Source organism: Podarcis vaucheri (genome assembly GCF_965113315.1).
Source record: "Podarcis vaucheri genome assembly, chromosome: 12".
NCBI lineage: Eukaryota > Metazoa > Chordata > Lepidosauria > Squamata > Lacertidae > Podarcis > Podarcis vaucheri.
Window position 1 is genome coordinate 25,781,136 of NC_138750.1, and position 12,236 is coordinate 25,793,371.

General features: G+C 43.0%; 1 protein-coding gene across 4 annotated transcripts in view; it reads left to right on the forward strand.

Annotated features, from left to right (window-relative positions):
• The first annotated feature begins 346 nt into the window (after nucleotides 1-346).
• RFTN1 (raftlin, lipid raft linker 1) overlaps nucleotides 347-12,236 on the forward strand; it is a 106,118-nt gene continuing 94,228 nt past the window's right edge. The window contains exon 1 of one of the 4 annotated variants that reach the window (XM_082193421.1): nucleotides 347-503. The gene's annotated coding sequence lies outside the window, so the exon portion shown is untranslated. Of the gene's footprint in view, nucleotides 545-601; nucleotides 688-988; nucleotides 1,140-12,236 lie in introns of those variants that run through there. The other 3 variants (XM_082193420.1, XM_082193423.1, XM_082193422.1) reach the window with 3 other exon arrangements.

A 12,236-nucleotide genomic window follows, 5' to 3' on the forward strand; every position in this document is an offset into this window, starting at 1 on the left:
TGTAGCAACTCTGGGAGGAATCTCAGATTTTGGGCGGGGAGAAATGGCCGGGCGGGGAGCCCTGCTCTGGGAGCCTGACTTCTTGCCGGCGTGCGAGGAAGGCGTCGTCGTCCCCCGGCTTCGCCTCCGCTCCATTTTCCTCTCGCGGGGTGGGGTGGCGGGGAAGAAGAAGAGGAAGTGCCTCGGATCCCTCCCGGGGCCGAGCGAGAGGGGCTGCGCCCGCCGCTCCCCGCCCGAAACGAGGCGCCTCCCAGTCCCGCTTCGGCGGCACCTCCTCCGGCGGTGAAGCGCCGCCAAGCCAGCCCGCCCCGTCCGAGCGCCCGCCCCGTCCAGAGAGGAGCAAACTTTCTTCGCGGCTGTGGTGATGAAGCGCGCGGGGAGCGGCTGCTCGGCGGGCTCCTGCCTGGGGCTGTGAGGGAGAGAGGAAAACGAAGCGAGGCGCGGCGTGTGAAAGGAGTCGATCCGCTTCGGCCTCCAGGAGGGAGAAGGGGAGCGAGCCCCAGGTGACGGGGGGGGGGGAAGACCCTCCGGAGCAACCTCTCAGGTAGGCTGTCGTGAGGGGAAGGCAGGCGGTTTGGGCGCACCGTCGCCTTCGTTGTTCTGGATTCCTTCTCTTGGCGGGCGTTTACAGCGCCTCGCCAAACTTCAGACCGTTAGGCGGGAGAGGAAAGTGTGCGTGTCTGATAGGTAGGTAGCGGGTAAGTGATATTATGATTATTATCCTCAGCTCCCACCCACCCACCAACCCGACCCTGGCTGGACAGGTGTGAGCGCTTTTGGAACAGCGCCGTGGGCCTGCTCTGGGGAATAATAATAATAATAACAGTAGTAGTAGTAATAATAGTTGGTAACGCTGGCGCAGAAAACTCCGCCTTCCACTGACTGAACGCTTCTGGCAACGGGCCGACCGTTTCGGAGTGGAGCCAAGGATTCCACCCCTCTGGTTTTTTTGGGAATCCGGAGTCGAACCAGATGCGCGCCTGAGAGAAACGAGGTGGTCCGGTTGCCTGCCTGCTTGCTTTGCATGTTTGCTGTCTTTGGGAGGAAGCCTCTCTCACTCAGGCAAGACGAAACCCATTTGCTTTAGGAGGACTGATAACGGTCTCTGCTGCTTTCCTGTCTCTTTTGAAAGACCTGGGGTAGGTAAAAATAAAAAGTGGGAGGAGGGTGCTTGTGTTTGGGCTGTGCTCTTGCATTTCTGTCTCTTTTGGAAGTTTCTGGGAAATGGTCCTCTTCTATCTGTACTACGTACCGTAATTTATAGGAGTCTGCAACTATAAGAAGGGGGCATCGAAGCACGGGTGTTTGTATTCTGTATTTAAGCTGCTGGATGTTGTAAATTTGGGGGTGTGCCCACACCCGATGCGGGAATACATTGCTAGGTGAAGATTAGAAAGCCTGCGAAAAACAAATGGAGAGAGAGGGAATGTCATCAATAAGTGTAAAATGTACCACATTTACTGGTGTACAGCAACAATGTGGGCTTAATTTCCTCCTCCCTCCCTCACACATGCTTATGTGCACGCACATACACTAACCTTAATCTTTTGCCACAGGCAGCTTGCGCTAAAGATGTTATATTTCCCCAGTGGGTGGTATAAGCTGAAAGGACAGGCAGAAATGTTGGGTGGAAACATTGTCTTTCACTGTCATTTGGTATCATCCCTGTGAAAGTCTCTCATGAATCATAACGAGACAGTGAAGTACATGTTCTGCTTTGATGCCTTTTCTGGTGAGGGTCTCATCAAAAGTGCTGGACGTCAGTTGAAAGGTCTGGAAATGGCTCTATTCACAAACTTCCACAACAAGGATAAATAAATAGGAACTTTCAGGGCCAAAGCCTGAGGCTGTTAGCTCAAGTTTCAGTGGGGATCTTTCAGCCTGTCTAGAGCAGACATGGAGCACCTGTGACCCTCCAGGTGTAACTGAGTTACAACTTGCATCATCCCTCGCTGTTGGCCATGATGGCTGGGAGATGATGGAAGCTGGTCCAACAGCATCTAGAGAGCCACAGGTTCTCCATCCCCCTTCAAAAGGCTGCTGTTGGCTTTTGCTTAGCCTCCGTCAAGCAAATGAGCATTCACACATTTACTTTGCAAAAAAATCTAAAACCTCCAAAAAGTTAAAACTGGTTCATTTTGTTTCCTTGTTTTTAGCCTGATGTAGTCCAGTAACATCACATCACTTGTTGATGTTTGAGTCTGGCATTGCTTTATTTGAGATACATTTAGGTAAAATTTTGTGCGTGTTTGTGTGTGGGAGAGAGAGACTTAAAAGCCAGATCTATATTTCTTTAGAGGTGTGTACAGCAAAAACTGGATTGGATTAAGACTTAATTCGCTAAGTAGACCCATTGATAACTAACTTATCACTAATGTTAAGTTTTATAGATTTCAAAGGGTCTACTTTAAGCATGATTACATCTGGATCCAGCACCATCTTTTCAGTGTCAGAAATGAAACCACCCCATAGTTAAAGGATGTTGTGGTTGTACCACACAGACTGCTAATTTAGGTCATGATAGACCAGGTAAGGCCCTTAGACATGACAGCACTTTGTTGTCTCGCAGTTTCATGCTTAACTGGCTTTTTTTGTGGGGGGACTTTTTTAGTGTTTTCAGAACACACTTGACACGATACTGTAAATGTACTCATTTTGCCTGATAGGAGAAGCTTCTCTATAACCAACAACTTTCTGTAATTGCCATATAGGATAAATAGTGACCGCTTGTCTGGCATGAGCTACTGATTCCAATAGATAGGTTTTATATGTGTACTGTTTTATGAACAATGATTTGAATTAAGGAAGAGCTGAAAAAAATTCCAACTGCTTCAGATGGCTTCTTTGGCCACGACCATCTTTAATTTGAGTGGGTGCAGGTGTAAAATTTATTAGACTAATAGAATTGTAGAGTTGGAAGGGACCCCAAGGGAGATGTTCTCCCTTTTCTACCATCTTGCCTGACTCAACTCTTGCTATCCCAGTAGACCTAGCATTGACTTCCATAAAAGAATTTAAGAGCACTCTGGTTCTGGTAGCAAGGAATCATTATTGAAGTGAGTGAGGATGAGGAGAGCTTATTGCAGATAACTCTATGAGTGAAGGAAATGCTTTTCCATAGGTTGGGATATCATTCCCTGTGAAATGATGAAATTCCAGCAAAAGTTGAGTCAAGATGGGGGCACTGAGAAGCAGAAGAGGGGACCCCCCCAATTTGCAGAAGTACAACAAACTCTAAAACAGCATCAGCAACAATGGCCCTATGAGGACCAATAGCCACAGAAAGTTGGCGGTCAGCTAGAAAGATAAAAACCTGAGGGGACATAGCTTGCTGGCTGAAACTCTGAACATGAGTATTCCTGTTAGGGGGATAGCAAACACTGCAACATCTTGCTGCAAGCTTCATTTACTCTTTATGCTATAAACACTTTTCAACAGAATCATTAAATATAAGGGGTCATAATAGACTTCTCCACTCAAATGATGTTGAAATAATGTCTGTCTTGAAATAATGTTTGCATTGCATCTGCACATTTTTTGTTTCCCAGATAGAATGTTGTTAGGCATTAATGGGGCAACAATAATATTAGATCTTCTGGTGACATAGCAAATATGTGAATAATAATGCTTTTGGCCGCATGTGAATGTTTGTCTGGAAAATTAAAATTATAGTATTATTGCCTCCCACCACAGCAGTTCATTGCATCTCTTTCTGAACCAGGAGGTGTCCTGACTCTTGAGGCTCTCTGTACATCACAGTCTTTTGAAAAATGGAATCTGAATAGGACTCCCCTTTGAGCTCATGTGTGATGCTTTTAGATTGGCCAGAGGGTTGCCGTTAAGTGATGTAAGGCAACATTGATTCCTTCATAGGAGTCAGCATGGTAACTCTGCAGCACTTTCTAATCCCATCTGGGGCAACAAATTGAACTAGATCTTTCTGCAAGGCAGTGCTGAACAATCAAGCCAGCTGAGTGAACTGGGTGATAGATTAAAAAAAAAAGAACCACTCAAGAATTTGCTTCAGCTAAGATTTAATTATACTGCAAGTTAAAGTCTTTAGTTGTAAAATCTAATGGCCATTTTATTTAATTTAAACAAAAAGTTACTCCACTTGCCTTCCTTTGACTAATCACTGTTTTGTATATTATATTAATACAGGCTGCAATACTGCTTATGTTTTAGGCTGTTTCAATTCTGTTGGAATCAAAACAGTACAATAAGAGTATTACTGTGCAGAGGATTGCAGGCCCAATTAGAATATTTACCAATCAATATGTATTATGTAGTAGAGAGAAATTCTCTATGTTTCAGTTTTTGCAAAGACCATTAAAACATTGTAGTTGAAGTAGGGTTGACACTTCTAATCCTTGTAAAATGTGCAGGATCTGGGGCAGCCTTGTTATATTTGCCTTTTTCTACACAGTAGTTTCCAATCTATTAGCGTCAGCTTTTTACATTGGGATATAAGCTCTAAGATGTATTACTGCTACACAATCCTATTGGTCACAGATGTGACTACATTTGCTAGCATCTCCAAATGTTATTTTAATTTCTGTTGCTACTTTTACTTTGGAGGCATCTGACAAATTCAGCTTTAAAATACCAGGGGGGGGAAATGTTGTTTTGAAGCACTTGAGCTGTGGTGTACTCTGCCTGTCATGACATGGGCGGGGAAACAATGTAGCTTTGAATATATGTGCATGTGTATAAGCCGGGGATGGCTAAAGTCCAGCTATAGTGGACTGCAACTCTCATCATCACCCACCAGCATGGCAATGGTCAGGGATGATGGGAGCTGTGGTTCAGCAACATATGGAGGGCCATATTTAGTCATAACTAATGAATGGCAAATGTTAAGGAAAATTCTGTATAGTGGTTTCAAGTGTGAAAGCTTTATTACCTTTTTTTTTGCTCTGTCACTCCTATTTTCCATATCACTTTAGAAATGCAAGTTGGATGAATAATTGATGCAGGTGGCGCTGTGGGTAAAAGCCTCAGCGCCTAGGGCTTGCTGATCGAAAGGTCGGCGGTTCGAATCCCCGCAGCAGGGTGCGCTCCCGTTGTTCGGTCCCAGCGCCTGCCAACCTAGCAGTTCGAAAGCACCCCCGGGTGCAAGTAGATAAATAGGTACTGCTTACCAGCGGGAAGGTAAACGGCGTTCCGTGTGCTGCGCTGGCTCGCCAGATGCAGCTTTGTCACGCTGGCCACGTGACCCGGAAGTGTCTCCGGACAGCGCTGGCCCCCGGCCTATAGATGTGAGATGGGCGCACAAACCCCAGAGTCTGTCAAGACTGGCCCGTTCGGGCAGGGGTACCTTTACCTTTACTAACTATACTGCAACATCGCTGCTGCAAGTGTCTATGTAATGCAGTTTCTGGAACTATCATGGGAGGGTTGTTGGGTTAACCATTAAACACATTGACATAACATCTTGCAATTGTTCTTCATGTTTTTTGTGTGGAGGAGTGCAGAGTTTCAGTGCTACTGTTCTATGTCTCCGTTGAGGCTTGTGGCATACCTTGTGCTACTAACAAAGTGTGGCCTTTGGCAAACTTGAAGTTCAAAATCATCAGGCTCCAACAATTCCGCTCACAATGGCTGGTGTAGTACCACCTTTTAGCAAGCCTGATGAGCAGCCAGCTTCCATTCCAACTTGGAGACACCCTGAAGGCACTCTGTGGACTTTTGGGTAGCAATGCTGAACAGCACACAGTCCCACCCAACCTTTCCCTTTAGAATAGCAGGGCACAGGGGGTGGTGGGGCCTGGAGCTGGAGGCTACAATTTTTATCTTGCACAGTAAAGCCAGACAAGATTGTGGACCCCTGAAAAACATGATGGCTCTCTATCTAGGTAACCTGTTGTTATAGGCCTTTTTATATGTCCATTTTTCTTCATTTATTTTGCAGACTTGATCTTTCCTGTATACCTGTGAATAGATAAGGGTTAATGTAGATTTGTTCTATTTGCTCTGCTCATGTATCTTATTTAAAAGGGATAATAGAAAGTCACTTATGATCTGCTGTAAATCTCTCCACAAGTTTAGCATTTGTGCTCTGAACTCTACATTCTTGCTTCCTTCCACCCGCAGGACGGTATCCAAAACATTATTAGCAGAGCAGAGAATGAATTTCTGTGTAGAACTATGAGTCACCTGGTTTGTTGTAATTTAATACAGTGTAAAGAATTATAGTGGTACCTCTGGTTACAAGCTTAATTCATTCCGGAGGTCCGTTCTTAACCTGAAACCGTTCTTAACCTGAGGTACCACTTTAGCTAATGGGGCCTCCCGCTGCCACTGCGCCGCCAACGCGCGATTTCTGTTCTCATCCTGGTGGAAAGTTCTTAACCCAAGGTACTATTTCTGGGTTAGCGGAGTCTGTAACCTGAAGTGTTTATAACCTAAGGTGTTTGTAACCCAAGGTACCACTGTAAATCTAATCTGCAAGAAAGCTTGGAAATAGATGCGGACAAAGCAAATTAGTAAGGAAAAACTTGCATGAGTTTTGTCATATTCATCATTGCTAGTGCTGCTTTATCTGAAAGTTCATACTTGTTCTTCAGCCTTCTCTCTTCTGCATCTAACTCCTTGTGCAAGTTATGTGCTTAGATGATTGGTATAATGTCAGAAGATGAAATTATTAGGATCATGAACTTTCTTTTATAACCAGTGATTTCCATATTGGCTTGGACCACGTGTAACTTATAAGACAGAGTGAAACACACTGTGGCTTACTGGGAACAAGCAACTGTGTTGGCACACCACGTTGGTGCATACTAACTCAAATTGCACCTGCTGTCATCCCTTTGTTGCATTGGGAGGAAGCAAACCAGAGCAATGACTTAGTGTTACATGCAAACCATTGCTTGTGGTTTGTTTCGCTCCAAACAAGCAAAGACTAAACCACTGGCTTACTGCCATGAAAAGGCCATTGTACCTCATTAAAGGTGGTCTGATATAATACTACTTATGCAAGTAGACCAGCATGAGTAGTTAAATGTGCAAGCAAATTGATGGAGATAAATGTGTGTGACTCGGCTCTGTTGCATAGAAAAAGGAGAAGTGCCTTGGAACCATGGGGCAGTTACACGAAAGTAACCTTTCAGTCCCAAATTTGATGATTGGAACATTGACATGTGAGGAAGTCATGTGAATATTCATCTAGTTTGGTCATTATTGCTCAATCTCTTAAGTTCTGCTTAAATTGATCAGAACATCAAATTATAATACAACACACAGTAGTAGGAGAGCTATGTTGCTCTTTGCTGGTTGGGACTTGGGTACACAGTAGAGATGTGGTGGTGGTTGGCTGGACCATTCACTTGTTCTCTGACTTGCAACACAATGTGCTGTATCTCAGGCATTTTTTTTTGAAAGTACAGTATAAAGTACACATTCAAAGCAGCATAATCAAAAGGAAACGAAAATAATATCTTAAAGATTTCAAAATAAAACATTACAAAGGAAGTCAGCTACAGAATCCACATTTAACACAGAAGAGTTAACAAAAAAATTATCTTAAGCATTTCAAAAGAAAACATTACTAAAGGATTTCAAATATAAAATATTATCATACAAATATAACATTTCTGCTGCTACTGCTGCTAGTCCTGCCAATGCTGGTTCATGGCAGGCAGTGACTGTGGAAGCTCAGGCTTGATGTCCTGGGTCTGCACTTAGAGACAGCCAAGATAGTCTCAACCCTCTTCAATAGCCTCTGCTTTTTGTAGCTGGAGTCAGTCAGGGACCAGCCCTCCCAGACCAGGTGGAAAAAGCCCTTCAAGGCAGGGAGCAGGTCCCCCAGGACTAACAGCTAAGATATATTTATATTTATGTTTATATACATATGCATTTATCATTGTGTATATATTTTTATAGTACAATTTAGACATTAACACAGCATCTGTAGTATCATGTAAATTGATCAATTCAAGTAATCTTGGGTGAGGTATGAAAAAAGGTAGTAGTGGGGGTAGGAGAGCTGAAAAAAAATCACATCTGGCAACCAATACACCCCTTTAGTTTCAGATAGTACATGGGTAGATGAGTTTTAAAAGCCTGGAACACAAATTTTCATGGCCCTCTAGCAGCTGTGGCCAGTCATTTACCAGAAGTAATGTATTTGGCGTTAACTCCATAGCCATACTTATCCATGGTTATAGTTAGCCATACTTCATGGATCCTGCATCCATGGAGGAGGAAAATACCAGAGGCAGTGGGGTGGTCCCTGGCACTCTTATTTGAGTTACATTTGAATAACAAAACACCAGAAATAAAGGTCTTTTTATTCTTGGGCAGAGCAATCAGGAGCACGTGGCTGTGTAGGTTTGGCAGCGACAGGTGATGTTACTGTTCATCTAATGACAACAAGGGCTAGCAGGGCCAGGGAACCCTTTTCAGCTGAAAGGCCACATTCCCATCTGGGCCATCTGCCGGGGGCTGCATGCCAGTGGTGAGCAGGGTCAAGGGTGAAAGTGGGTGGGACAAATGCAGTTTTTATCTTTTTTACAATAGGCTAGTTTCTGCACACACTCTTCTCTTTCCTCTAGCAAGCAAGTGAGAAGTATTCTCAGAGTTCCAGCCAGGCAAAAATGCTCAAGGGTTATTTCCAAACTACTATATTTAAAAAAAAAAAAAATACAAGCAGGATTCAGTCACATACCAGCAATTTCAGATTGTACAGCTAAAGTTGATTTGGAGTTCCTGTGCAACAAACCTGCTTCCCTCCATAACTCAACTTTTTGCTATAAGGAATGTAAAAGGATAATGCACTGGGAAGTGTGGAGTAACGTTTGTTTGATGTAATGTTGTCTAAATTCCTCATTGGTGGTTTTTTTAAACAGCAGTGTGAGCTAGCATGGTATTCCGTGTAAAGCAAAGAGAACCAGGCAGAAGGCCTTTTCGGTAGTGGCGCCCACCCTGTGGAATGCCCTCCCATCAGATGCCAAGCAGATGAGTAATTATATGTCTTTTAGGAGACATCTGAAGGCATCCCTGTACAGGGAAGCTTTAAAAGGTGTAATGTTTTACTATGTTTTTATATATGCTGGAAGCCACTCAGAGTGGCTGGGGCAACCCAGTCAAATGGGTGGGGTACAAATTAATAATAATAATAATAATAATAATAATAATAATAATAATAATAATAGATGAATGTTCAATACATAGGTTTTCTGGAACTGACTAAGGAGGGTATGAAGCAGTACCAGAAACGAGTGCTTCCTAAGAGTGTGGCATGGAGAAAGTCTCAAGGGCCAGATAAAGAGGCTTGGGGGCAACATTCCTGCCCCCTGCCTGAGGTTCTGTGCCCCTCCTCCCTCGGTCTAGAAGGTTAGGGAAACTTTCTTTAATTCTTTTGCAGCTTTCCCAGATTTTTCTGTAGTAGCTCCAATATTATATATAAACTACACAACGATTCTGGGAAATTTCACTTTATACTATCGTTGCAAACGTAATGGCTAAGGTCCTAAGGAAGTTCATGGAACAAAAGTTTCCCATCCTGTCATCTCTGCAGCTGTATGTATTTATGTATTATATTTTGGTTTAATGCTTAGTGGACTAATATAAATATAACTATGTAAATATTTAAATTATTGCTTTAAAAGTTTTTTAGAAAGAAATAACTCAAACTAGTTTCCAGTGTGTCTTGGAAATGATAAATGAAGAATTTCAGAGTTGGCTGATTGCTGAGATGAGTGTTCTCATTTTTAAATCTCAGAGGGAGGGAAGACAATGTTCTGCTCTTGTTGTGACCCTCCTTCATCACTCAAGAGGCATTAGAAATAATTCAATTGTAGCCCTTTATGTTGCTTATTCATTCAAAATTGGTGCTCCATGTGTATCTTTATATTAATTCTGTTAACGGTTATACAATCAGAGATAGATTTTCCGTCTTATTTTATCCATATGGTCGAACATATGAATGATTTAAGAGTCTCAAGATTCTTGCATTCATGGAGGAGTAATTTGTTAATCTAAATAAAATATGAGTTTTCCCCTGCGTCAGTATATACAATATAACAGAGCTTGTGCTGTAATATTTGCAGTTTAAAAATGCTTTGGGCATTCAAGAGGTCCCACTCAGAGTAGACCCACTGAAATTAATGAACTTAAGTTAGTAACATACATTCAATGAGTTTACTCTGTGTAGTTGTTAGGGATGTGCAAGCCCCTCACCCCAATCCAGTCTGGGGCCCAATCCACCACTTTCGATTGTCCTGGATTTGAGGCACAAATCCATTCAGGAGCCAGCCCTATTCTCAAATTAGGGTTTGAAACCCTATTAAACATTGGGGGGGGGGGAAGGAGAAGGCGATGCTTGCCTCCCCCACCCAACTGCATGTTTAATCAGGGTTTAAAAATCCTAATTAAAGATACAGTTGGTGTGGGAAGGAGATGCACATCTCCTTTGCTCCTATGCTGCCACCACATTGCATAAAGCGGGACTGAACCTTCCACTCAGCAGCTGGTGAGCAAAGAGTTAAGTTTGGCTGTGTGAGCACAGGGCACAAGCATACACAGCCAAAGCACAGTGCAGAGCTGTTTCAAAGCTCTTTTGCAAACAGCTCTGTGCTGCTCTTTAAACCTTGCAGAGGATGCCTGGTTCTCCTTACCAACTCGCCCCACCAATTGCCTGATCACCCATAGCATTTTGAGAGCCCTGGATTGCTTTGGGTGGGCTGATCTAACACAGGGCAATCTATGGCTGTCTCTTCCTGATCCATCCAAAGCTTGGAGCCACCCAGATCAGCCTGATTTGGGCAGATCCAAGACTTTGGCCAGAACTGGTAGTGCCTTTCACTCCTTGGGTCTGTGCAAGCTTATTGGTCTTCCAAGATTTGTGTAAGTGACTTATAAGAGAATGATCTTTTTTCAATATGCTCAATTATTTTAGTAAGTGCCTGCTCCTTTCCCTACCAACAGCCACTTGTGTGGGTCTTTCCAGAAAATTGTTTTAAAAGAGCTGGTGTAATTTTGGCTCCTCTCCTTTCACAAGTGTTTAGTTTCTGGCAGAGCTTTTGCTTGTTCAGGGGACAGGCTCTCAAATCTGTGCAACTGTGGTTCTGTAACATCCTGCTGAGGGTATTTTGATAAAATTGATGGGGTACTTGCACAACAACAATATCCCTAAAAATGTCCAGGTACTGTTTCTAGCAGTTCTTCTCCTTCATAGATCAATCTGTAGCAAACCGTTTCCTTTTCTGGAAACTAAACCTCATTAGATTTTAAGTTTTGAATGGCATAAAAATGCATATTTAGACAATTAATGTTCAAAAGCATAGGAGCCAACTCCTAGGGGCCGAGGGGTCATCACTCCCCCCAATAAAATGTTTGAGGGGGCTGCTCCCCAAGTTGATGGGCATTGACATTCAAATGGTGTGTGGGTGTGCGCGCACCTCATCATGTGACCAATTACACAGGGTAGGGCTTATCTGCCCCCCCCCCATTTTATTCAAGTTGGCACCCCTGCTGAAAACTACATTTATTCCTAATACTTAGCACGTGTTGGTTTCCAGTGTTTGCTTGTTCTTGGTCTTGTTCTGAACTGAAGATGACTAAGGATACTCCGATTTCTTGTTTGCTGTGACCAGAATCTCATTAGTAGGCATAGTGCAGACATAATGGGGTGAACAGTGGTTTGCAAAGCTGTGGACTCGTATCTTCTCCCCATTGTGCACATTTGCCGTACCTTCCATGGTTTCTTTAACTGTTTAATTGGTTGGCATGGGTGTGAATACGTTTAAAGCAGTCTAGGATTGCCCTCATTGTCATGGTTTGTAAACCCACTTGAAACCATGGTTACAATGACAATCCTAGTTAACATTAATCATATTGATGTAACAGTAAATTATTGTTTACAGTAAATCATGGAGAGCGTGTTTAAGAGCCTGTGCAAATGGTGGGCTGCGAGTTACTATATCACATCTGTGTTACATCTTGACAAGTCTGCTGTATATGTGTAATAGGTACTTTGCGTTCTAGGCTTACAGCATTTTTCAAAGTATTATTATGTTGTGTTTGTTTTACAACATGTAAAACAAATTGAGGATATGTTTTACACTGTTCTGTAGGGCATAACAATAATTGAGAGCTGTAACTATAACAAATAATTACAATTCATTCTAAATGGGAAGTGTGTTTGATGTATTAGATTACACATAGCTCCTAAATGTCTGAACCATTTAATCACACTGTTTCAAGGCTTACAGAAAATACAGTGATTCCAAGCAGAC